The sequence below is a fragment of the Mustela nivalis genome (genome assembly GCF_964662115.1).
Source record: "Mustela nivalis genome assembly, chromosome: 16".
Lineage (NCBI taxonomy): Eukaryota > Metazoa > Chordata > Mammalia > Carnivora > Mustelidae > Mustela > Mustela nivalis.
In genome coordinates, this window is record NC_139035.1 from 4,784,246 (window position 1) to 4,811,443 (window position 27,198).

At 43.5% G+C, this 27,198-nt stretch overlaps 2 long non-coding RNA genes across 2 annotated transcripts in view; one reads left to right on the forward strand and one right to left on the reverse strand.

Annotated features, from left to right (window-relative positions):
* Positions 1-27,198, forward strand: part of LOC309849853 — a 524,627-nt gene that overhangs the window by 437,017 nt on the left and 60,412 nt on the right. The gene's annotated exons all lie outside the window — the stretch shown is intronic.
* LOC309849859 lies at positions 18,926-26,267 on the reverse strand. The gene is made up of 3 exons (XR_014303960.1): positions 26,041-26,267; positions 22,938-23,098; positions 18,926-19,339 (listed from the first exon to the last, which is right to left on the reverse strand). It is a non-coding gene; the product is annotated as an uncharacterized lncRNA (long non-coding RNA).

Sequence of the window (27,198 nt, forward strand, 5' to 3'; positions counted from 1 at the left end):
TCTGCCTGTCAAATAAGTAAATAAAATCTTTTTTTAAAAAGGGTTAAAAACTAAGATGCTGTCAGCAACTATAAAGACTAGCTGGAGAAGAGCCATGAAAACTGTTATTTGCTGAAATCGTAGAAAATACTTCTCAATGACTGCCGAAAGCATGGAAAAAAATAATCGTTTAGTGTATGTACTTATGCCCCGACCCGCATCTCTTCTCATTATTAACATCGTGGTTTCTAGGGAAAAAACTACAATTACTGGTTTTTGTTAGAGACCAAGAGAACCTCGGAACAGAGTAAGCCTCCACTTTTGCGTTGTCCCAAACGAGCTCGTGGTCGGCCATGTGGCAGTGTGTGAACGCGCGTGACCGCGTCGCACCTGTCACCGACCTGTCGGGGTCTCCAACACCCTATGTTGCCTACTTGGGAAGTTTCGGTTGAACTTCACACCTTGGCACACATCGAAACATTTTCTTAATCGAACACATTCTCACCACTTGTTCACTTTCCTGGTGGGAAGCAGAGGAATACGCCCAGAAAAAATAAATATAGATTGGCCTGGAGGTTCCAGGCCAGGCCTTCGGACAGACCACGTGAGCATCTCGAAGTCGGGCTGGCCCGGCATTTGGAACAGGCGGAAGCACCGTCTGAGACGGCGCTGAACGCGCTCTCGCTCAGGCAGGTGAGGAGAGCGCTCCGGCTTCCAAGGAGAGTTTTCAACCAGGTCAAGTGCGTTCCCTGAATCTCTGAGCCCTTTTGTAAGGCTTCTCGCCGAAGCCACACACACAGACCCACCAGAGCACACCAGCCTTCGAAGGAAGCCTCGGACTTCATTCCAAGCAATTATCTTCCCATAGATCTTTGATCGCTAAATGAACAGCCATTTCGAGATTACAGAACATAAAAACCTTTGACAACTAATAGACTACCTCGTGCTTAAGAAGCAGCAAAAACTTAAAAAAAAATTGTTTTTTGGTGTGTGGGGGATACTTAGGAAACACCTACATGATCATTTTAAGCGTAACAGAAAAGGAGCAGAAGAGTGTCCTGACTTCGTTTTGTGTTGTTCTCTTTGGTTTTTTGGTTTGGTTTTGGGGGTGGGATGGGGTGTAAAATCTGGCTCTTCACTGGTTTCTAAGTTAGTTGTCCATTCAAGCAGCGTTAGCCAGTTGCCAAGATACCGGCACTAGGGAAGCGACATGAACAAAACACGTTCTTAGTCCTCAAGGACATCACGGACAGGAAGGCAGGACAGTCCGGGTGGGGAAGGAGGAGCAGTGACAGCTGCGTGGGGCGTGAGGGAAGCTCAGGACACCTGGCGAAGCTGCTCGTGCGTTGCTGGTCTGGGGACTGTGACTGGAGACAGGACTGTGCAGGAGAGCGGCGGCGGAGGCTGAGAAGTTGTCGCAGATGAACTTTAGCTCTAAGTTAAGAACTTTGAACTTTATCCTGAAGGCCCTGGGGAAAAAAAGGAAAGCTTTGAAGTAGAATGTGTTATGGTGACATTTTAGAAAAATATGTTCTTGTGACATAGAAATGGAGGGGAGGGATCGGGGACCAGCTGGGGGACTTGTCCAGGACACCTAGCTGATGAGAAGAGTGAGGTCCGAAGCCACCTCTGCCCTGAGCAGTCCCTGTCTTCCATTCTTGAGTGGGAGGCTTTGCCCTATAGGAAGAGGCAGCCCTTATCTTCCCACAAAGGTGAGCTTGGCTTCCCAAGCCCCAGGTGGACAAAAAGCAGCATCCACCCAGCTAAAAGCCCCCCATTTTTTATTATGTTAGTCACCATTTATTATGTTAGTCATCATTTGATGCGTGTTCCATGATTCATTGTTTACATATAACACCCAGTGCTCCATGCAATACGTGCCTCCTCAATCCCCATCAGTGGGCTGAACCATCCCCCCCAACCTCCTGCTGCCGATGAAACCTTCAGTTGGTTTCCCAGAGTCCACAGAGTCCACAGTCTCTCCTGGTTTCTCCCTCTGATTCCCCCTTCATTTTTCCCTTCCTTCTCCTAATCTCCTCTGTGCTATTCCTTATGCTCCACAGACGAGTGAGACCATACAGTCATTGACTCTCTCTGCTTGACTTACTTCACTCAGCATAATCTCCTCCAGTTCCGTCCATGTTGGTGCAAAACTTGGGTATTCATCCTTTCTGATGGCCGAGTAATAATCCATCACACATATGGACCACATCTGCTTTATTCCATTCATGTGTTCAAAGGCATCTCAGCTCCTTCCACAGTTTGGCTTTTGTGGCCATTGCTGCTATGAACATTGGGGTGCATGTAGCCCTTCTTTTCACTACATCTGTATAAAAGCCCCCTTTTTAAATTTATAAATTCGGAGAGAGCAGCTTGCTGTAATTCACACAAAGACAACAGCAGGAGCTGGGGCGGTCCTGAGGGCTTGCAATTCTTTAAGTGAGAATTAGTAAAATCCTAAACAGAAGAAGAGAGGAGAAGATATTTACAGTGGCTGTTAACTCACCAAATATTTTGAGGGCCTATTCTATGCCAACCTCTGTGCATACCAGGGGAGTCATAACTAAGCTCTGTCTTGGGACAGGTGACAAAATAGTTGGTGACGGAAACAACGCATTTCAAATGTCAAAAACCTGGTTTGCCATCTGACTTCCCAACCTGCTCTCAATCCTCATGTCCTCATTCTTGTTAATGTTTTAGCACTCAAGAATCTCAAAACCCCAGAATCAGCTTTGACTTTTCCTTTTCTTTGGACTTTTCCCCCACTCGGTCAAGTTGTGTAGGACTATCCCTATAACACGGCTCATCCTTTCCCGCTCTTTGCCTTTCCTGCTGCTTCTGAGGCGAGTCCTTAGGACTCCGCACTTGAACTCCTGAGTGCTGAACTTGAACTCCCAGCTGTCCTCCCTGTCTCCAGTCTCTGTGCTCCCCGATCCATTTGGCTTTGGCAGACTCTTTTAAACCTAGTGACGGCCAAATCCTATCAAGGGTCTACCTCGCAAAGAGGACGCAGCTGAAACTCATTAGCTTAATAATCAAGTCACTCCGTAATGGGACCGCAGGTTTCACGTGTCCACTCCAGACTTATCTCCCTCTGTTTCCTGGTGATTTCTGATCGTCACTGTGCCTCAAATATCCTTCCCCTCCACCTCTGACAATCAAAGCCTACACACTACATACACATTTTCCATGAAGGGCTGGCTGTCTTGGGAGGCATTTAGCTTGCAATGTTCCAGAAAAACAAAAAACAAACAAACAAAAAAACAACCCTAAAGAAAAACCCTGAAGGATTCTTGTTCCAGGAATCCATTGAGTGGGAAGGGTTGTATGAACAGAAGTTCCCACAGTCTGGTTGATCATCAGAGTCACGGTAGCTTTTGAAAGATTCAGATTCCTGAGCCTTCATTCTAGAAATTCTGATTTGAGAAGTTTGGAGTAGAACCTTGCGAATCTGTATTTCTAAAACTTTCAACAACAGCCAGATTTATGAGTCTCCCCCGATGACCACTTAAGGTTTCTTTCAATATTACATTTCAATGATAAGGAGCCTCCCCTGGACCTCCCAGAAGGATGCAGTTATTTCCACCCCTGTGTCAAAAGCACTATCATGGTCTCTCTTCCGTCATAACAATTTAAATCTATTTTAAGCTTCTCCATGATGTTGCACAATCCGTAGGTTAAGAGTCTTGTATAGCGCTCACTGCCAGGGCCAAAGTCCTCTTTCTCTAAGATTTACTAAATTAAATTGGATTTGCTTGCAGTAGATCTGAGGTGGCTATTTTCAGGACCAGAAAGAATAAGAGTCTAAACAAAACTGAAAATGGCACTATTAAATACAGAAGTTTCCTGATAGCTGGACTTTGGTCTTAGATGTGAAAGATTAGCAAACCTGAAATGTGTAATTTTCATTGAAACCGGACGTGCACCACTATTTCAAATGCAAATGTGAACTCTTCTAGTGATATTTCACTGGGGTTTTAGACTCATCAGCCCCTCATCTTGTCAACCCCCTTTTCTTCTGATGCTGATTTTCCCCTTCATTCTTCATATTTGCTACTTTTCTTTATCTTAAGTTGATCATCGGCAGTTCTTTTAGGGCATGATGACAGATTCTAAAACTTAGTGGCATAAACAGCCACAGAAATTTTTCTCTCTGTGGAAATTTGCCCAGGAAGTATTACACCACCATGAGAAGAAGATATCTAGACGCAATATTAATTTGCAAGTTGTGTAGGTACAACACATGGCACTGCCAGAATATATAAAAAATTGTAAGTTGATTTTTTAACATAGAAAATGTAGGCCACTTTCTTTTTTTAAAGAATCAACTTTATTGGAATATAATTTTAGGCCAAAAAAACCCTGTATCTCTTTAAAGTGAAAAATTAGATGAGTTTTGACTGTAGATACTCATGAAACTACCACCACATACAGAATCTTTATTCACACCCAAAATATAATTTTTCTTTTGAAAGTAATCATTCCAAAAGCAAATCCAGGGTACATAAGAACATAAGAAATGCCTTCCTCTTTCCAAAGTGTGTTTAATTGGGTATAAATTGGAATTCATGTAAACCAGTGATTCCCAACAGGGGGTGATTTGTCTCCCCAGGAGCTGGTCCTCCAGCCATGTCTGGAGATACTTTGGATTGTCTGGATTTGGGGTGAATGTTACAGGTACCTGTTGGGTAGAACACAAGGGTGCTGCTAAACATCCCACAAGGCTCAGAACAGCCCCCACTATGACAAAGAATTAATGGTTTAAAATGTCGGTGGCAGTGAGGTTGACAAACCCTGGTATAGATCCGTTTCCATAGTTGACCATGGCTGAAGCACTGCTGTACTCACTCTCTGAATGCTGCATTTGCTTAGTGTCCCGTCTGAAACCCTCTCCACCGCCCAGCAACAAACCTATAAGGAGGGTACTATTTTGGTACCCATTTTAGAATTGAGAGAAACTGAGGCTTAGTGAGATGAACTAACATGGCCAAGGTCACATGGTAACCTTATGATATGGGATTTGAATCCAGATCCTTGTACTCTGAGGTCTGTTCTTAAACTCTATGTGATACTACTAATGTTTTTTAAGATTTATTTATTTGAGAGAGAGAAAGCACAGAGGGGAGGGACAAAGGGAGAGGAAGAGAGAAACCCGAGCCGACTCCGCACTGAGCAGGGCTCGATCTCACAACCTGAACCAAAACCAAGGGTCGGATGTTTAACCAACTTGCCACCCAGGTGCCCTGAAGCTATTAATTTTTTAAGTGAAAATAAAAGCTCTGTGTCCAGCCCAGGCACTTAGTAAGCAATTAGTGTATCTCAGCAGATGTTAACATCGCCAAATTCATACACCCACTAATTCGGTAACAATTACCAGCTGGATCTGATCTTTCCCCCCAAAGTGTCAGTAAACAGAATACATGCTTCTGTTTCTTGTCCGCCTTCTGTGTGCCAGGAACAAACCCTCTGAGCTTCATTCAATCCTTCTGGGAACAACTGAGCGCGGTTATTACTAATCATGTCTTCATGAGATGAGGAAGCAGAATCGCCGAGTAACTCAACCACTACAGTGTTGGGATCTAAACCGAGACCATTCAGGTCTGTCTGTTCACTTAACTCTTCCAAACCTTCCGCAGCTAGTGGTATAGACTGAAAGCTTGTGTCCCCCACAATCGGCGGTTGAAGTCCTAGTCCCCCAAGGATGGTAACTGGTGAAGGAGGATAATTAGATCATGAGGGCGCAGCCTTGTCTGATGGGACAAGTGTCTTGATAAGAAATGTCACTAGAGAGCTCGCTGACTCGCTCGCTCTCTCTCTCTCTCTCTCTCTCCACCTGCCAAGTACAGTGAGAAGGCGGCCACAAGACAGGAAGAGAGCTCTCACCAGAACCTGACTCTGTTGATTCCTTGATCATGGCCTTTTGGCCTCCTAACTGTGAAAAAATAAGTTTCCGTTGTTAAGCCTCGGGTCTACGGCATGTTATTCTGGCCGCCCGGACAGCCTGAGGAAGCTGGAGGCCATAAAAGCCGTACCAGGGGAGCACTGGGTGTCGAACTCTCTCTCGTTTCCACCTCCAGGTACATGCACTCTGTGATAACGACGGCGTTCCCCTGCCATCCTCAGGGTGCTTCTAGGGAACTCTCTTCTGGATGTGCTTCTAGTTTGGATCGAGAGTACAAGAATCTATAAAACACACAGAGCGATTTTCTGGACAGAGTAGGCCTTCAACAGATGCTGTAGTGTGATTTTTTTTTTTAAGATTTTATTTATTTATTTGACAGACAGAGATCACATAGGCAGAGAAGCAGGCAGAAGGAGAGGAGGAAGCAGGCTCCCTGCTGAGCAGAGAGCCCGATGTGGGGCTCGATCCCAGGACCCCGGGATCATGACCTGAGCCGAAGGCAGAGGCTTTAACCCACTGAGCCACCCAGGCGCCCCATGATTTTTTTTTTTTTTTTAATCTGTGCGGGCATTTTCATGTTTATTCTTCCATGGACACACATGTTCCTTAACCACCTCTTAAAGCTGAGGTCTGGTCAGCAGTCTCTCTTCTTGAAGGTGGTTTTCCCTTCGCTTCCTACTCTCAATACCACCATATAGTTTATTCACTCATTTCCACCTTCCTACGCTGTACTAATAGGTCTTAGGGGTATGTCCTTTGTGCAAAAATCACACACACACACACACACACAGAGAAAACAACAACAAAAACCCCTGCAACTTTATGCAAATCGGTTTAGGGACCGCCTCCAGGCCTCTCCTTCCTACTTTCTGTGGGGTTGCTTGATGCTTTCTAGGCTCAGTCTGGGAAAGCTGGATTAGGTTATTTTTTCTTTTTCTCTTTTTTTTAGCACCAATTGCAGTCTACCCTGTGTCAGAGTGTCGCATAAATGTGCCTGTCACCTCACGGGGAAGAGAGGACAAGCCATTGTCACATGTCCTTGCTCTCCCCCAGCACCTGTCCGTGGTTGTGCTCAGGACAGGGACTGAATTCAATGAGCTCAAGAGCTATAGTTTTATTCTAGTTCTTTGGAGCTTCTGCGGTTCTGTCCTTCTATACTTCTAGTTCCGTGATTCCCTGCCATTCCCTGACACACTTTGCTTTTATTCTTGACATCCTGGGCAGAGTCAAAAGACCTGTATGCAAATAAAAGATGTACTACCTCCTATTGATAAATTATTTCATGTCGCGGCCTTCATTTAGTTATTATCTATGATCAACCAGTAAATGATAGACAGATGACAGATAGAAAGATGATAGATGCATAGATAGATAATAACCTCGTTAATTAGGATACTGCAGCTGTCATTTAAAAAAAGGGAAAACACTCCAGTATAAAAAGATTTACAAACGACTAAAATAAAATTATAACAGAATTAAGAGAAAAACTCGAAATGCAGTGGCTTTTTTTTCTTATAGAAATGTTATAACAAAATGCTAACAAAAAGGACAAATAAGGCACAGTGCTGAGAGAAGCTGTTTGATACAAAGTAGCATTCAATAATTGTTAGCTGTCATTATTAGTGTCATTATCATCACTTGAGATCGAGCATAGTAACTGTTTATATCAGGAAAATCGGTAAACACTACAAGTTGGGACTTTTTTTCAGAGAGAACTACTTTACCAGCGTACCACTGGACTAGTGCCACATACTGAAATGATAGTATCTTGGATCTATTAGGCTAAATACAACATTATTATAATTACTTTCGCCTGTTTCTATTCGCTTTTTTTTTTTTAATGTGGCTACTAAACATTTTTAGATTACATTGTGATATTTCCAGTGGACACTATTGGGCTAGAGAGATCCTAACCCCTGTGGTAGTCTGAGCCTGTCGCATTCCACAGTGTGGTCCCAGGAATTTCTGGGCATTCCGGGGAGAGCTCAGATGAGCCACAAATCAGTCCAGATTGATGCTTTTCATCTTGGTCAACAGTTCTCCCCTTGAACCTCTGTTCTTCCTGAGTCTTCAGCCTCCTTGCATGGTCTAATCACCTTGACATTCCATGTTGATCTCTCTAGATCCCTGTTTCGGTTGGCTGTGGCTGAGATCCCCTCCATTGCTACTACAGATGTCTACTGACAGCACCCAAGAAACCAATATATTTATCTCACGGGCCCTACATGCTTCATCTCAGTTTCCAGGGAAGAGCCAACTCAATGCTCATTGATGAAAATACTCTAAAGCTCCTTACGCACAGCAGCCCCCCCTTCCTTGACACTCTGAATCTCTCTCTTTCCATTTACTAACGATCTCCTCTTCTGTGCATTACCCAGAAATGGGGAGCAAAATTCCCCTAACATAAAAAAAAAAAAAAAATACCTTTGATATTTCCTAGCTGCCCCACCTCTAACCTTCACACTATATTAACCAAAGCTCCTTCCTAATGTGTATAAAATGTGGGATTCTGTTATTGCAAGGTTAGCGAAAAAAGTTTTTTTCATTGATCTTTTCATTACTACTTAAGAAAAAAAAAGGAGAAAGTTCTATTTGTTTTCTTTTTCTACTTGTGTGGGAGATGAATTAATCCTAACAATTTATATAAGCAGTAAGACACAGTAATCCTGGCAAAATGGGTTGAGACAGAAGAGATTTTGACAAATGATCAGAGATTTAGGGTGTGTTTTGCAGGTCAGGCAAGACCTACTGGTTTAAATACAAGTGAAGGAAATCAAGGAATCAAAGATGATTTCTGGATGACTTAACGGAGCCACGGTGTACTGGTGCCATTGACTCAGTAAGAGGAAGATGGTAGCGAGGAACGTGGAGGAGGCAGTTTGCAGATCAAGGGATCTGTTTTGGACAGCTCTTCATTGAAGCATCACGGGGTGCTTAAGATGACTCCAAGAGTCATTTTATTCTTCCCATTTTACAGATAAGGAAACTAAAGCCCAGAGAGGGTATGTAACAGGGTTAAGATCTTTGGTGGCTGACTCACTCCATAGGATCTCTTCCTTCACAGGCAGTGTAGAGGTTAAGAGGGATGAATCCTAACCCCACAACCACCATTTGCTAGTTTTGTGAGCCTTAAAATCTCTAGGCCTTGATTTTGTCCTCTTGAAAAAGGAATGTTTCCTGCTCAGGGTTTGAGTGAGAGTCAGGTGCAGCAGGATAGGCAATTGGCAGGACATAATGTATAGCACATGTGTGGTAAGTGTTAAGTAACGTTATCTCCAAAGCTAGGAATATCATAGCGTTATGGTTCTGGATTACTCCTACTAAATGGACCCATCTATGAGGTATATGTTCTTCCTCCAGTCGGTCTTCAGCTTTGACACTAGTTTTGCTTCTTTCATCGTTAAGGCTGTGTTCCAGAATGAGAGCCCAGTTGCCTATGCTGGATACTCTCTGACTTCTGAAAGTGAGGGCAGGGGAGAAGCCAGTGAGACATGAAATAAAGCCCGACTGAGTAAAGGAAACATCAGAGGCAGAAGACCAGGCACAAAAACTCCACTGAAAGGGTCTGAAATGACCAAAGAGAAAAAGTCCCAGCCTTAATCAGGGAAAGTTAGTTGTGTCAGTGAAAGAAAAAAAAGATAATAATAACCACACAGGATACAATCAGACAGTAAAGATCTCGATCCCAGAAAGCCAAAGGTGAAGAGTGATCAAGAACGTTTCCCCCACGCTGACCTCACAGGAAGAACTGATCCAAAGTTAGCAAAATTGAGAGGTTTAGCTTAAATGCCTGGAAAATTCCTTCCCTGAGTGTACCCAGGTGCCGCCTCCTCCGCCGGCCCGCTGGGCACCCTCACCTCAGCACGCCCCTCCCCCCTCGTGGCACTCTCTCTGGTAAGAAAATGGGACATGGAGAAATCAGTGCCAACTGAAGTGGGGAAGGGGGCGGGGAGGTGACCCTTCCAACGTGTCCCCAAATGATGCCTTTTCAATAACTGTAAAAGGAAAGATGAGGATATGATCGCTAGGACTGGTGTAAAAAGCTGTTAGAGAAAGCAAGGCAAAGCAACCCCACAGAGAGGCAAAGTAGAGGGGTCAGAGTGTCGAGCCTTTTCCCAGAAGTGTAGGGCTCCCTCCGCCCCAGACTCAGCCCCATGCCGGGCAGGCTGTCTCTAGGCTGGATCCTAGCTACCAGTCCGGGATGGAGTGTCTGGTTCCTGCAGTCTGGGGAGACCGTCGACCTCAGGGACTGCGACCAGGTGCTTTAGGGACCGGCTGCCTGAGGCTGAAGTCCAGCTTGCCCCACCCTTTTCAGTAATAATGGAAGAATAACTGAAGTAATTGGACAACTTAACTTCATTCAACCTTGGTTTTCTCAGTAATAAATATGAGAAAGAATATAATGGCTGTATAATGAAGGTGAGAAAAAGTCTAATAACGGGGTCGCTGTGAGATGCCAGTGAGATAATGTTCCCAGACCCCCAGCACACAGCCTTCAGGAAGCATTTGTAGTTATTCTGTCTCTATCTGGAGTTTTATTTGATTAGACCAGAATGTCTTAGGGAAGGCGTCTTTTCAGGAAAACAAAAACAAACCCAAAAAACTGCCAAGAATTCGTCCCTTTTCAGTCCATGTCTTTGCTTACCCCCGTTCTAGAAAAGAATATTTACCCAATAAGTTCCAAAAATAAGTTGCTGAAGAAAATAATGGGGGACTATTGCATAAAGTCCCACGAATAAAAAAAGTCAAGACGGAAGGCGAGAGCGAAGTGGATTTCAGAAGTTCGCTGGAAGGGATGAGTAAGGAGGGCCCAGAAAGGCCGACTTTCATATTCCTGCGGAGGTCAGGGGCATTTCTAATGTCCCAGTGCGGAGCTGAGGTTTTCTCCTGTATGTAATTTTGCTCCCCCTTCTTCCTTTTCCCAAACATATCATAAACTGTCCGATGACCAGAAAGTCTGCGTTGGCTGGAAACCAACAGGAAAGGGGAGGGTGGGAAACTCTTATTGTCTGTCTGGGTCTTATCTCACCAAGAGCTGCAGGCAAAGAATAGGATGTGGTAGAACCCAGAGAGCCGGGCCAGGCAATCTTGGGGACCCCCAGACGGTGAAGGAGTTACGCACAAGGGGGTTGCCTGGGGAGAGCCCTGCCCGGTCTGCACCCGCTCGGGAGGGATGTGCCCCGGCCCAAAGCCCCCAGGTGATTTCCTCTTCAGAAACAGCAGCCTGGGAGTATGGCGAGCGGGCAGGACAGGAGGCCAGAAGGCCCGAGGTAGCACCAGAGTGATTCACTGCCGAACTGGGATGCTTTGTCAGTGAAAGGGAAGAATATTCAAAGCTACTCAAGATAATGTTAGTTCAACAGCCCCCACCAGGACTGCCCGGGCAAGCCGGCACAGGTGCCCCCTCCTCTGTGTCCGCTGTCCTAGTGCAAGCACAGACACAAGACCAGCGCAGTAGAAGATGTATGCTGAGGAACAAAGAAAAAAGGGGGGGTAAGTGTGAGGGAGGGAGCGACCATCCTTAAAAGCACTAGGACACGCCAGGCCTCTGTGGATCACTTCATGTTCCTGATCTCATGCATTCCCGGCAGACCGGGAGGTGAAGGGAAGTGATGCAAATGGCCTGTGAATTCCGGACACTGGGAAGCAGCCGCTCATCCTTTTTTGCCTGCTGCTCCCCCAACCCCCCAGGGCTGACCATCAGGATGACTGCTGGTCACACGGAGCCGCTGGAAACTCCGTGGGATGCTTTACATGTGGGAGCTCAGGGCAGCTCTCCAAACCCTGCAGGGCGAGGTGGAGACGGGCCTCGGGGAGGTCGAGTAGCTCCCCCAGCTCACACCCTCCCGCGTCCTGAGGCAGAATTCAAACGGTCTGCCGGCTGCAGGGCCCGTGTTCTCACCCACGAGGCTACAGGAAGAGGAGCACCGTTCCGCCGAGCCCAGGAGAGGCTCCTCCTCGGTGAGTAGCTGAGCAAAGAGAGTAGCCACGAGGCGCCTGCCCGCTCCGGCCTCGGCCCCGCCGCCTGTCCTCCTGCCCGCGCGCCCCCCGGCCGCCCTGCTCCTCGCTGCCCTTCGGCGAGTAGCGGACCGCACTGTCCTCCCTGCACCCGCCCCGCTTCCTCCGGATTAGCGCGGCCTCTCCGGGGCCGGGCTTCCCGCCCGCCGCGGCCGTTCACCAGCAGAGCTCGGCCTCCCGCCTGTCCTGCCATTCTTCTTCACCAGGACACTCTGAGCCCCTTTCGGAGCCGGGGCTCTCGCTCCTTCCACGCCCCGCAGCAGCGGGGGGCACAGCCGGGGGCACAGAGGTGGGTCCTGCGGCCTGCAGTTCACGTGTACAGAGATCTTGACCCCTGGCCCCAGCGCTGAAAGAGAAGTTCCCCAGGGCAAACCGAAGTCACTCTTCCTTGTACAGACACACCTGAAAAAATTCACTGAAACTGAAAAATCATAAACAACCCCCAGATTTCCACTTAGTCGTTAACTTTCTTCTTCCTCACTTGGAGCCAATCTTTTAAACCGACTTTTCTCTCTGACATGCGTGCGGGCTTGACCTTGCTCTTGAGCCAGAATCTTTAGCCGTGCCCGGAAAGTCACTAGCGAAGGAAAAGTGCTGATGTGTTTCTCAGGGCCTGGCGCCCCTATCTGCTTGAAGTCCTTCTTTTCATGAAGGAGGCCCGGGGAGTGAGAGCTGCCCCAGCTGGGACAGAGCCCCAGTAACTTCTGGGTGCCAGAATTGAGGTGCAACCAGAGTGAAAAGAACTGTGAAGTGAAATTAAATTGCAACTGCTTAGACCAAAATACATAGAGGTTAAAAATAGAAACAGAGAAATTGTGTTTCAATTCTCCAACACAGAGATCGTGGATGGAGAATCACACCAACTACGGAGGTAGAGGAGAAATACGAGTTTTCTAGTCATTTTTCTAGAAAATAAAAAGACAAAACAAAAGTCAGCAAGCACCTAGTCTAATAAACCCTTGCTTATTTGTTTTTTTTTTAAATAAGTTCACTTTATCTGACTAAATATGAGTAATAATGATATGGTGATCTTTTTTTTAAGTTAAAGAATGAATGAAGTTTTGATTTGGAAGGGTGTAATTTACCAGACCTAATTATCACACATCACTGTACAGACAGTGCAGCACGACTTCATGTTTTTTTCAGAACACGATCACAGAGTCAGTTTTACACTAGGTGGATAACAGGTGGTCCCCCCAAATCTATTCTCCTCTTGTGCTACGCCCTCTGTCATCCATGCAGAGACGATGTTTCTCATCCTGACTAGCCGTTGTGGCCATGCAATTTAGTTCTTGCCAGTGGACTGTGAGAGGAAGTGATATAAACATATATCTTCTGTTACACTTGCTTAAAAGGAAATTGCTGTTCCGGACTTCCTCTCTTTCCCCTTCCTTTCAATGGAAAGTCGGGCGCGCGACAGATTTCTCTCCAACTCCGCAGGTGAGCATCACCCCCTAGAAGAAGTCCGAGCCCTAAGACGGAAGGAACTTCACCCCCCCAGAGCCTCCAGAGCTAGACTGTAATCGCTATCTTGGGTGTTTTCCATAATCAGTACAATTAAAGAGAGATTCATCCATTTTCTCAAGGACTCTTTTAACCTTCGTGTGTCAAAATCATTCTCTTTTAAATCATCAGATCACGCGACCGTCTTTGTGACCCCTTCTTCCTCAGCTGTCCACTGACTGGAACCTGCCCGAGCCTCCTTCCTCAACAGCTCCAAGTGTGACTCTTCAGTTGTATGTTCACAGACTCATATCTTGACTCTCTTGCAAGCTCTGCAGTTTTACTCAACAATCAGTTTACTTGGCATTCAAATGTTCACAACCATAGACTTAGCAAAGAAGGAGAAGGATATTTATGTGGGGACTAATTTCGTGGTTAGCCAGTTCATTTGTGAATATTTTACGTTGCAAAAACTTTCCTTTCTCTTTATGACCTAAAGGCAAGACCTCAGATAATGCTACCTCAGTGCCAAATCGTCATACCTGAGATTTTCAAAAGGTGTTCAGGAAAAGGAGAATTTGTTGTCTGTGCCTTTAGTGGTTAACCTACATCGTTTAACATGCATCCTTAACAAACTCCAAGTTTCATATTTTTATCGTCTCTTAAGCACTACCCAGATCCGAGAATGTTTTCATTCTCATCACTGTAATTCCCTGAATTTAAGTGCTGTGGCGGTCTGGTATCTTGGTTCCGTCTTGTTTTGATTTGTCCTACCAGGTAGGTATTATCATTGCTGTTATTATGTTACACAGTCAGTGTTTGTTTTTATGTAACCACATCTTTAATCACATCCTCGCTCACCGTTTCTTTTCTTTCTGTCGCTCAGACTTTCCATTCACGCTCAAGCCCCAGAGAGGACTGGCTTGTGGTTATACATTCTCAGGGGAGACTTTTCTTGCTCTGCTCAAACCAAGGTCAGACCAGACAAGGGAAGATTGAGCTCCTCCTTAAACTAAGACCAGAGCCCTTAGGTGTCCCAGCTTTATTTGTGAGTTTCTTATGAGATCCCCACTTTAGTCCAATCTTAGTCATTTTCCCTTGTCTTCTAAGTCCTGTGCACCCATCAGAACAAAACATCAAGGTCACCAAGGTTTGTTAGATAATCCCCAATGAAATCTGCTTTGATGTGCATTTGCCCTTAAGGTTCCTACTTTCACAGAGTTTCCAGCCTCTGTGGATGTCTTCTGTTCTCGCTGGCTCAGAGATGGACTTTTAAAGCATCCTTTATATTCTTTCCATTTCTTTTGGTTGTTTTCAACTGGAGGATAATTCAGGATAGCTAATCGCCTTGCTGCTAGAGCTGAAATTCCTTGTTTTAAACAAGTTACACTTTCCTAACTAGGAACTCTGCCACAGAATGACAATAATAGTAATAGTAAATAGCTAATATTCACTGAGCATTACTGTAAGCTGGGTACTGTTAAATGTGTTTCATTTATATTAAGTTCTCTTAATATACATGATATTAATATAATAATAATATTAATGGTATTACAGTACCACTAGAGAGTCACACCCAGATCATCTGACTCCAGAGCCCATGCTGCTAAATTATATCTTTGTCTGTAGGGCCTGGGTCACAAAGGAGGGGTCTAGGTCACAGGCATAGGAGGAAGAATATCCAGATCTTCCCTAATGAATGCAGCCAGTGAAAATTCTGCAGAAATGCCAGAACTTGCTCTTCTAGTCCTGGGAATGAAGCAACACAGCCTCCCAACGGGCTCTGTGTTCAGGAGACTCACGCCTGCTGCACAGATGGTGTCACAGGCTCGATATAATGCCAGGATAGTAATAAGGTTCATCGTGTATGCCATATCCTTTATGTGGAGTGACTGTAGGGGACCTGCCCTTGAGAAGGCCAGACCTTGAGGCTGTCACTCAGTTCAAAGAGAAAGAGGGTTCTAAGTGATTCTCGGTGTGTGCGTGGACCAGGAGGTGGACGTGCCTTCTCTGGGATACTCCTGAAACAAGACCGTGGAACAGGGCAAAACCCAGATTTGAGTCTGATCTTCCGCCACCTGCCCCGGCCGACTGCGCCAGCCTTCTCCAGACCGCTGCGTGGCTTTACATCCTCTCTCCTCCTCCTCCTCATGAGCAGAAAGTGAAAAGCTTTGCTAGGTAGGTCTGCGGTCACCCTCTCTCCACCTGCTCTATGTCCTGTGTTCCACCTAATTTACTAAGTGCAGCTTTGCATACAGACTGCTCGTCGTGTCTTTAGAACTTAGAAGGAGGTAAGGGGGATTGAATAAAAAGTGAGCATAAATGGGGCACCTGGTGGCTCAGTGGGTTAAGCCTCTGCCTTCGGCTCAGGTCCTGGGATCGAGCCCGGCATCGGGCTCTCTGCCCAGCAGGGAGCCTGCTTCCCTCCCCACCTTTTTCCGCCTGCCTCTCTGCCTGCTTGTGAGCTCTCTGTCAAATAAATGAATAAAATCTTTAAAAAAAAAAAAAAAGTGAGCATAGAAAATGTCTGTTCCTTTTCTTTAAGATTTTATTTATTTATTTATTTGAGAGATGGAGAGCAAGTAGGGGGAGAGAGGGGTGGAGAATCTCAAGCAGACCCCTGCGGGGTGCAGAGCCCTCCTGGGGCTCCACCTCACGGCCCCGAGATCATGACCCGAGCCAAAACCAACCAACAGAGCCCCCCAGGCATCCCAGAAGAGGTCTGTTCTAAGTGGGGAAGGGACGGTAGAGAGACTGTCCAGATTCTTCTCAGCTTTCTAAATCCAGAAATGCTTAAAGGCATTTTTAGTGGTGACAAGTGTAAGTTCCAGAATCTATCCGCTGCAGTTTGAATCTTAGCTGTACCACAAGCTATCTGAATTTGAGCAAGTTACTGAATGTCTCTTAGCCTTAGTTTTATCATCCATAAACTTGGGATAGTAATTAACCCATATCATAGAGTATATACAGACCAGCAGTTCTAATTTTTTTTTAACTCAGGAACTCTTTATGTTCTTAAAAATCATTAAGGACCCTTAAGAGCTTTTATTTATATGTACTATATCTATCCTATCAATATTTACTATACCAAAAATTAAAACAGAATATTTTGAATAATTTATTCATTTAAAAATTAACCCTATGGCATATTAACATCAAATTTTTATAGAAAAAACCTATATATTCAAAAAATTAATGAGAACAATTTATGTTTTTATCTATTTTTTTAAAATATCTGGCTTAATGGAAGACAACTGGATTCACACATCTGCTACATTCAGTCTGTTGTGACATGCAGTTTTGGTTGATGTATACAAAGAAAATCTAATCAACTATACATGTAGTTGAAAGAGAACAGCGTTTTAATATTCTTTTCAGAAAATTGCGGATATCATCATTTGATTATATACCAGAACTCAACAAGTGGTAGTTTATTAAAAATTAGTTGCCCTGTAAATAAAAAATTATATCCATAAATTTATACTGTTCCTTTAAGATCCATTGGAATATCTTGCATCTTGAAAGGATCCTTTACCATCTATGAATTTGTAACGTGATTCATTGATCATTTAAGTACTGGCTCACTGAATTTATACAAATCTTCCTAACACTGACCCATTACATTATTCAAAAGCCAGGAAAAAAAATTTCATCCATTCATATCACTGCTATGGTCACCAGAAAAGTCATTAAGCACTATACTAGTAAGCAATCACTCTCAAGGTGGTATGCAAGTTTTCCAAAATGGACTTTCATTTGAGAGCTTGAATTTTATCATTGACAAAATATACTGCCAGATGTTTTTCTTGAAGTTAACAGACTCATTTTTTTAAAAGATTTTATTTATTTATTTGACAGGCAGAGATCACAAGTAGGCAGAGAGAGAGGAGGAGGCAGATTCCCTGCTGAGCAGAGAGCCCGATGCGGGGCTCGATCCGAGGCCCCTGAGACCATGACCGGAGCCGAAAGTAGAGGCTTAACCCACTGAGCCACCCCGGTGCGCAACAGGCTCACTTCTTTTGTTTAAAAGAAAGTATCTGCCAAATACTCAAGTCTAAAAAAATCAAAAAGACTGTTTCTTAGTCCTTTTCTCCCAAAGCAAAAATTGTGTTCCAAGGGGTGCCCGGGTGGCTTAGTCTTTAGGTGTCTGCCTTTGGCTGGGTTGTGATCCCAGGATTCTGGGATCAAGTCCCACATCTGGCTCCCTGCTAGGCAAGAGGCCTGCTTCTTCCTCTCCCACTTGCCCTCCTTGTGTTCTCTCTCTCTGCCAGATAATAAATAAAATCTAAAAAAAAAAAAAAATCTTCCCTGTTTCAAGGAAAAAAAACAGCTACTGAACTCTTCACTCAGTCACAGAGGGACTTTCCCTCTAGAAACCGTATTTCAGTGCGCAGCACAGCCTGTGTCTGCACTCAGAATATTAAAAAGATGGATACTGAAAGTCAAAATTTGATAAAATTAATTTTTGCTGGGCATTCTTATGTGAAATGGCTGCTTCTGTTTGCTGTGATTGACTTTTAGAGAATGTGGTGACCATTGCAGAGTGTCACCATTGCCTTAAATGACACCAAAATGATGACAGTTTTATCCACCCTCAGTGCCAGTGCCAGGCACTGTGTGAAAGTGAAAAAGTCCAGTATGTGACAGTGCAGTTAGGAAACAGTTTTGACCTCACAGACCTCTTAAGGCACCTCATGATCCACAGATGACACGTGAAAACTGTTGTTAAGAGCAGCTATCAGCAAACTTTTTCTGGCAGACATTTTCTTTTAAACAAAAGAAATGAGCCTGGTACTTCAAGAAAAACATGTGGCAGTATTTTCTTTGCCAATAAATTCAAGCTTGTTGACTAATTGAATTTAAATTTAAAAAATTTAAAAAAATTGTTAATTTTAAAAATTAAAAATTTTTAATTAAAATTAAATTTTAAATTTAAATTTTAAAAGGTATACCTATCGTGATGAGCACTGAGTAATGTCTAAAATGGTTGAATCATTATATTGTATACCAGAAACTGATGTAACACGTTATGTTAATTATACTTGAAATTTTTTTTTTAAGTATGAGCACAATACATGAAGTATGGTTTAATTACAGTAATTGCTCCGCCAGTGGTAGCTATGATGACAAGTTTTCATAGCTCTCCACCACAAACACACACGTCTACACATACACATATGCACCACATTAAGACGGATAAGCCTTAACAATACTGTCTTCTGTTTCCTGCCTTTTATTGTAAATTGAATAATTAAGTTAGCCCAATTGATTGCTGAAGTGATAGAGTCAAATTATTTATAGGAATAAATAATAAGGAGGTATTAATAGAAGTTCAGCAGAAGGGCATTAAGAGTTTCAGGCATATGCAAATGCATTTCACACAAGACGTGGTTCACTGGACAAGTATAGGTCCAGCTATGTGAAATTCTGGGTCTTAGCTCCAGATCTGTCCTTAACTAGTTTATAACTGTATACTTCTCTGGGCCTCAGTCTGCACATGTTCAAAATGGAAGACATTGATGTGAACAGTATATCAATTTCCTATTGCTACAATAACTTTGTGTAACAAACAGCCACCAAATATCAGTGGTACATAACAATAGCGTTTATTGAGCTCATGAACTTGTGTGTTCGCTGGGGGTCAGCTGACAAAGAGTTGACTTGGGTAGGGAGTTCTGTGCCAGGTGCCTCTCGTTCTCTTTCTGAGACCCAAGGAGGAGTCCTGGCATTTTCTTCTCATGGCAATGACAGAGGTACAAGGAGGCAGAACAGAATAATACAAGGCTTCTTTGGCCCCAGGCTTGGAAATGGTAGACCTTCAACTTCCTTCTGTTGGCCAAAGCAAGACATGTAGCCAAAACAAGGTGAAGAGTGGGGAAATACACCGCCACCTTTTCCGAGGGTAGAACTTCACAGTCACGTGGCAAAGAATGTGGTTACAGGGAAGAACTGGAGCCATCAATGCAATCCACTACAATCTGCATCCAAGATCATGATCTGATAAAAATTACACAGATTTCAAATTAAAAGTCTCATCTATGCAGTTTTTCAAGACATGAAGATCTTTGTTTATAATTTCTTCAAACTAGCTTGGGCCAATAAGAGGAGAGAAAGATGGACAGAGCGGGGTGGTATGAAAATTATGGGAATGGGAAGGAGGAGTGTCATGGGGGAGGAGAAGAAAGAGAATGAAGGAGGGGGAGGAAGATGTGAGAGAGAAGGGCGGACTAAGGGCCTGGGGCATGTGAGGGGAAAGCACTAATGACTAAGTCCCAACAAAGTGTAGCCTGAACCAACAAAGTTATTCGGAGCCCACGAGAAACAAATTTAGCACATTTTTTAGGAACTACGTTTTGAAAAGGTATCTATTCTGATTCTACCCAAAATAAGCTATATGGAAACTGTGATTGTCTAAAACACACTTCATTCTCAATGTTTCTGTAAAGCTGATTTAGCATAAAGCGTGTCTAATTATGTTAAAGTTGTCAAGATTTCATGGTAGACAAATCAAAAGTCATAGAAGATAGCCCATGTCTAAAAAAATGAAAGTGAGATTTTTCGATCATACTTTTTTTTATTATTGAGCTTATTTTCTATGACAGATTCAGATCACACTCACAGTTTTATCACATCATCTCACACCATGTACTGATTTCAGACCATCAGTCTCTGATTTGATACTAGGTTTGATCTTAAAGTATTTCCAGCATTATGTTCTGTTCTTCTCATCTCACCTGCGTTCCCCTTATTCCTATATCACTTCTTCCAACTCTTTCCTACAATGTAATTTTAGGGCTGCAAACAAAGTTTTGAAGAGGTCACCACATTTAGTAAGAGAAAAAAGTAGCCTCCTAATCTTTATTGTTATTAAGGTGCTTATTATGATGAAGATTAAGACATGTTTATAACTAAAGAGTTAGAAAGCGGGAATCAGCCAAGAATCTGAAACCAAAATGATTAACATTTTCCATCTGCAGAGTCTCTAAACTCTGAAACTAGCTTGAAGCAATTCGGGGTTAGAGGCAAGTGAAGTGTAGGAGGCAGAAGCACAAAGCGTCCAGGTTCCAAACCCAGCTCTGCTACTAGTGACCTGGCAAGTGACCTCCCTTCCCTGGGCCAATACGGTCTTCGCCGTAACAGAAGGAAATCAGAAAACTGAAGACCTCAAGCTCCTTTCCCAGCAACCCCGTCTTACAGAATGTTCTGCAGTTTTCATGTTCCTTCCCGTTGTCAGATAACCCATTGAAAGCACTGAGATTTTTTGTTTGAGTTTTGTTTTTTCGTTTTTTGTTTTGTCCTTTGATCATCAGATACCAACGTAATTATCTCTCAGCGGTATCTCTAAGGTATCTCTCCTTAGGTCTCCGTTAGGCAAACACTACAGGGGAATCACTTGTCACCAGGGAAAGAAAAAATAAGAAGTCCTGAATACACTTGATGTGACACTGGGCTAGTGTGTTGCATCATATTATCTAATCTTCAGTGCAGTCCCTTGAGTGGGACTTCATAGCCCTTGTTTAACAGGAAAAGAGAGACCGAGGCTCCAAGAAAGTTACTAAATTTCCCCAGTTCACTAATCCAACTCAGTCATCCATTTAACAAATATTTGTTTTGTGTGTGCTCTATGACAAGTATTATTCTAATGGAGGGACAGACAATAAAGGAGGACTCAAAAAAAAAATCAAACAGGCAAGATGTTGAGTATTAGAAAAACTACGAAGAAAACTAAGCAGGGTAGGAAACTATGGGGGTGAACAGAGCACCTACCTGATATAAAGGAGAGATCCAGGCAATGTTATAAAGATAACAGCATTTTGGAGCATAGCACAGCAAAAGCATAGCATTTTGGAGGCAGAAACATGGCCATTAAGTAGTGGAACTAGGTTTAAAATCATGTCTATCTGAAATGCACAGTTTGTGTTTTCTATCATGCTCAGAAAACAGAGGTGCGCTTAATTTATTTCTGCGGAACAGGTTGTGAAGATTAAAATCTCGAAATATCTGGGGGAAAAAACACTGTACTCCATCTTTACTGAAAACAGCAAACGAGGAAAAGTGGCTTCAATGGTTTCTGATTAGAAGTGAAGAAAACTCTTCCAGAATGGGCTATAGAGAAAACCTATAGAAGGACCTTTTGTAGAGGAATTTCTTAGTATGATTTATATGAGGCATGGGGGAGTGAGAATTTGCTCTAGTGCTTGTGAGTTTGAGACTCAAAACTGATCTGCAAAAGCCATCTTTTCCAGGAACCTTATCACTGAAAAGAACACAGAATGATTACAAAAGTAGGGATGAAATATTATTTGTCCCTTAGGCCAGAACAGGGTTACTAGAGGGCTTCAGTATTCTTGCGTTGTTGTTTTTTTTTTCTTTTCAGCGTAACAGAATTCATTGTTTTTGCACCACACCCAGTGCTCCATGCAATCCGCGCCCTCTATAATACCCACCACCTGGTACCCCGACCTCCCACCCCCCGCCTCTTCAAACCCCTCAGATTGTTTTTCAGAGTCCATAGTCTCTCATGGTTCACCTCCCCTTCCAATTTCCCCCAACTCCCTTCTCCTCTCCATCTCCCTTTGTCCTCCATGCTATTTGTCTTGCGTTGTTTTTTAACTTTTAGAGTCAGAGAATCACATCCTTCCGGATTTAGAAAGAACTTTTTCCTATGATACACATCCTTGGAACTCGCCCACGCCCATCAACAGTACCACCACCCACCACAAAGCCCCATTCAGATGCTTAACATCGTTCAGTAATTTCAGAAGCAATCTGCGAAATCTGATGCGTGTTACAGACCGACCTCGGCCACATGCAGACCCAGCAGCTCCCAGGTGCAGAGGAAGAGCGCTGATCATTTTGCTCCCTTCATCCCTCCCTTTCTTGAATGTGTACCACGTGCCTACCCCGTGTCCCTCCCCCAAGCCTGGCCACAAAGCTTTCTGTGTTGATTCTTCTTCTACAAACTTCCATCCAGTTTACCTTGCTTTCTAGTATTATCTGTCCTTCCCGAGAATGCACAGTTTGTCTCACACCCGCCCCCGCGTTCTCTGCCCCAGATCACTCTCCCATTCCCTTCTGCTCAACAGCAGCTTCCACTCCCCAGGAACCTGAATCTCATCTGTCTTCCCTGATTAGGGAGGCGAGCAGGATCTTGCGTAAATCTCATATGATCCTGAAATAAGAGCTGGGACGGGGGGGAAAAGCGAGAGAAAGAAGGCTAAGGTCAGGCCTCCCCTAATGTAGTGGTGTCTCCGTCCTCGGAGCAGGAGGCACAGAGCACGCGTCCATTGTCTGCCGGTACTTTGAAGCCCCTTTGAAGGAAAGAAGATTTATGTAAAATGCAAAGTGGCTCCTTCAGACTTGTGGGCATTGTTGATACACTCAATTCTTCTTCTGCTGAAGAGTATTCCTTTCCTACCTAATTTAAGTTCAAAGTAGAAACAAATTACCAGCCAGATACAGTCAGCCTCTGGCTGACCATCTACTGCCCAGTTTCTGTACGTGTTGGAGTCGCTTTGGGTTCCCACCAAGTGCTCCGGTCTCTGCGTCAACAGGGCACGTCCCCTGCCCAGAGAACGTTCCCTCCGTGGGTTACCTTGTAAGAAACGCCTTCCTTATGGTGCCTCAAATCCAGCTTCCGGTCATTGCTTTCTTCATACTCCTAGGCTGAATGCCTAGAAATTCCCAGCCACGTGGACCTCCTGACGCTCTGTCTGTGCGGCAGCAGATATGTCCAAAAAGAGGACATGCGGCAGGCTGTGGTGGTGAAATGGGCAGAAAAGCGGGAAAGAAAAACATTAAGCAATATCTTCAAGCAAAGAGAGTATCACATGATTTTTATGACCATAACTACATTATATATAATCTAATTTTGTAACTGTGGAAGCATAAAGTGGCAAACAGTGGCCCAGAGCACCCAAGTTCCAAACCCAGTTTTACTTTTAGCTACCATATGACCTAGGACAACAGGGGATCTCTGAGGACTTCAGTTTTCTCATCTGAAAATGCAGGGCATGTGTTAGGGGAAGAGAGTGGTGCTAGGTGACCTACAAGACCTCACAGGAATAGTATAGAAACAGAATAATGAGCTTTGTCATCAGATTCAAAATCCAATTCTGTCACTTTGTATGTGATACTTTTGTCCACTGAAAACATTTTAGGTCTCTCTTAACCTATCATTTTTCTCTCCAATGAAAACAACGATCACTACTTCACTGGACTATGGAATAATTAAGTGATTCCTCCAATATCGGTTCTCGGCGCTCAAGAAATGGGGTTTCCCCTTCCTTCCTTCATCAGTGAGCCATTCCGGAACCCAGTATGTTCAGATTTTCTCAGGAGCCAAACCTGCCCGCATGCAAGGCCAAACAGAGAACTACCGACCCAAAAATCTAGCTCTTGACACCCAAAATTAAGAGCATTAACTTCAAAGGAAAGGAGGCAGGGAAGGTAGGGAGGAAATAAGCCATGGGAGTAGTGAAGAGAATAGCCCTTAATGTTTCTTGGCACTTGCACTGTCCACAGGTTTAGTGCAGAGGAGCTTTCCTGAGGTCCTAAGGATTTCGGAGAATCATTCTCAGCATCCAGTAGAAAAGGACTCATAGTTCTTGCACCAAAAAGCATCTTCTTTACTTCTGTGGATTTTGAATAATTTTTGTAACTTCTGAGAGATTAGAAAATTAAAAGTTTGTCTTATCACTGAAAGTAAATATGTAACATCTTCTCAAATGTAAGATATGATACTGTAAGACAGGAGTCCAACCCTATATACCAGCAAGGAAATGTCTGGGGACAACCAGATCCAGGGACATTTCTAAGTATAATAATGTGACCAAGGTCAAGCTAGGAGAATCAGTAAAGGAAGAACTGAAAGAAGAATATTCAGAGGTTTGGGGGGAGATCCTAACAGCACAGAACTACAGTACTTCCCCTTATGCCACAGGAAATCTGTCCCAAGATCCCCAGTGAATGCTTGAAATTGCAGATAGTACCAAAACCTGTATTACTATGATTCTCTTATACAAACATACCTACAGTAAAGTTTAATCTATAAATTGGGCACAGTAACAAATTAACAACAATAATAAAATAGAACAAATAAACAATATACTGTAATTTAAAATATATATATATTTCTTTCAAGATATGTCTCCAAAGGCAAAGGAAACAAAAGTGAAAATGAACTTTTGGGACTTCATCAACATCAAAAGCTTCTGCACAGCAAAGGAAACAGTCAAGAAAACAAAGAGGCAACCCACGGAATGGGAGAAGATAATTGCAAATGACAGTACAGACAAAAGGTTGATATCCAGGGTCTATAATGAACTCCTCAAACTCAACACACACAAAACAGACAATCATATCAAAAAATGGGCAGAAGATATGAACGGACACTTCTCCAATAAAGACAAACAAATGGCTATCAGACACATGAAAAAATGTTCATCATCACTAGCCATCAGGGAGATTCAAATTAAAACTACATTGAGATACCACCTTACACCAGTTAGAATGGCCAAAATTAGAAAGACAAGAAACAACATGTGTGGGAGAGGATGTGGAGAAAGGGGAACCCTCTTCCACTGTTGGTGGGAATGCAAGTTGGTGCAGCCTCTTTGGAGAACAATGTGGAGATTCCTCAAGAAATTAAAAATAAAACTTCCCTATGACCCTGCAATTGCACTCCTGGGTATTGACCCCAAAGATACAGATGTAGTGAAAAGAAGGGCCATCTGTACCCCAATGTTTATAGCAGCAATGGCCACAGTCGCCAAACTGTGGAAAGAACCAAGATGCCCTTCAGCGGACGAATGGATAAGGAAGATGTGGTCCATATACACTATGGAGTATTATGCCTCCATCAGAAAGGATGAATACCCAACTTTTGTAGCAACATGGACAGGACTGGGGGAGATTATGCTGAGTGAAATAAGTCAAGCAGAGAGAGTGAATTATCATATGGTTTCACTTATTTGTGGAGCATAACAAATAGCATGGAGGACATGGGGAGTTAGAGAGGAGAAGGGAGTTGGGGGAAATTGGAAGGGGAGGTGAACCATGAGAGACTATGGACTCTGAAAAACAATCTGAGGGTTTTGAAGGGACAGGGGGTGGGAGCTTGGGGTACCAGGTGGTGGGTATTATAGAGAGCGCGGATTGCATGGAGCACTGGGTGTAGTGCAAAAATAATGAATACTGTTATGCTGAAAATTTTTAAAAAATAATAAAAAAGATTTATTCATTTTAGAGAGAGAGAGAGAGCGCACAAGCAGGGGGAGGGGCAGAGAGAGAATCCTGAAGCAGACTTCTCACTGAGCATAGAGCCCCATGTGGGTCTCAATCCCAGAACCCTGAGACCATGACCTGAGCTGAAACTGAGTCAGCTGCTTAACTGACTGAGCCACCCAGGTGCCCCTGCAATTTTTTTCTTAAAAGAAAGAATCTCCCTTCGATTTGGCTTTTGTCCTTTTCCTTTTCCAGGAGGCAAGGACCCGGGCAAGTTCAGGGCCTGGGAAACTCAGTTCAACTCTCCTTCTCTTGACTAGAATCATTTGTCTACCCCAAGTCTTGCAACAGATTCGTCATCTGATATTTATGCAAAGCTGATACTTTCTGCCACGTGTTCCCCTAAGTTCATCATCACAAGGATCCTGCAGGACACAGAGCAGGTCCATTTAACAGAGATATCTGTGACCTACCGAAGATTATTCAACCAGCTGTGATAAATATGAAAGAAAGGTGCACATCTCTTGTCTCGCACTCCAAATTCCTGTCTCGTACAGCAGGATGCCTTCTTATCTGTTTGTCCTCACTTGGAGTCCAAAGTGCCTACAAGAGAATGGGCTCAGTGGTTGGAAATGCACTCCCCAAAAGTCAAGGCCTTGTAATCTGCACCTACAGACACATTCTACCCGCTCCTGCCTTCCTCCCTCTCTTCCTCCTTCTCTTTCTTCCTCTCATCTATTTCTTTGGAATCAGGAGTACGGAACCAAGTCAATCAGAGCTCCCGTGTGTGGTATACTATCATTACCAGTTAGAATTAGTCCCCTTCTTTGGTGGTATCTTACTCTATTACTTTTGCTTCTCCGTCCCCCATCTACAACCCCATTCCCCCTCCTATTCCATAGCCAAACACTTTCTAATCCATTTTTCTCACACTTACTTAAAGATAGGTGTATTTTTAAAGCTTATGGCATGTTTTGTGTTTAGGTTTTAATTTAAATGAAAGTGATTTTACATAAGTGTCATCCTGTTTATTGAGTTATTTTTTTATTCAATAATAAGTTTTTGAGATCTATCAATGTTGCTAAATGTAGATCTAAATTACTGTTTTTGAATGATGCCGAGAATCTGATCTTGTCACATTTTACTGTTGCCTTGGAAATCCATGGCCATTTAGTTTGCTTCCAATTATTTGCTACCATACATAAGACCTGGGCGAACACCCTCATAATCTCCTTGAGGACTTCTCTGGGACATATTCCTGGAAGCAAATGTGCTAGTCGCAGGCTATTGGCTTAATTTCACTATTCCTGTAAGACTGTGCTCTGGAGTTAGATACACCAGTTTATAATAGTTCCTGAAGTTTCCCACATTTTCATCATCCCTTGATATTATCTGACTTTCTAATTTTTGCCAAATGATCAGTGTAAAGTAGTATTTTTATTTTAACTTGTATTCCCTTGATTATTGGTGAGAATTACTTTCTCTTTAAATATTTATTAACGACCAGGATTTTCCTTTCTGTCACTTACCTAGCCTCATCTTTATATATTTTTTTCTATTAAATTTTCTGTCTTGTTGATTATTAGGAGTTCCTTTTATATTCTGGATATCAATCTCAGTTTAGATCATAC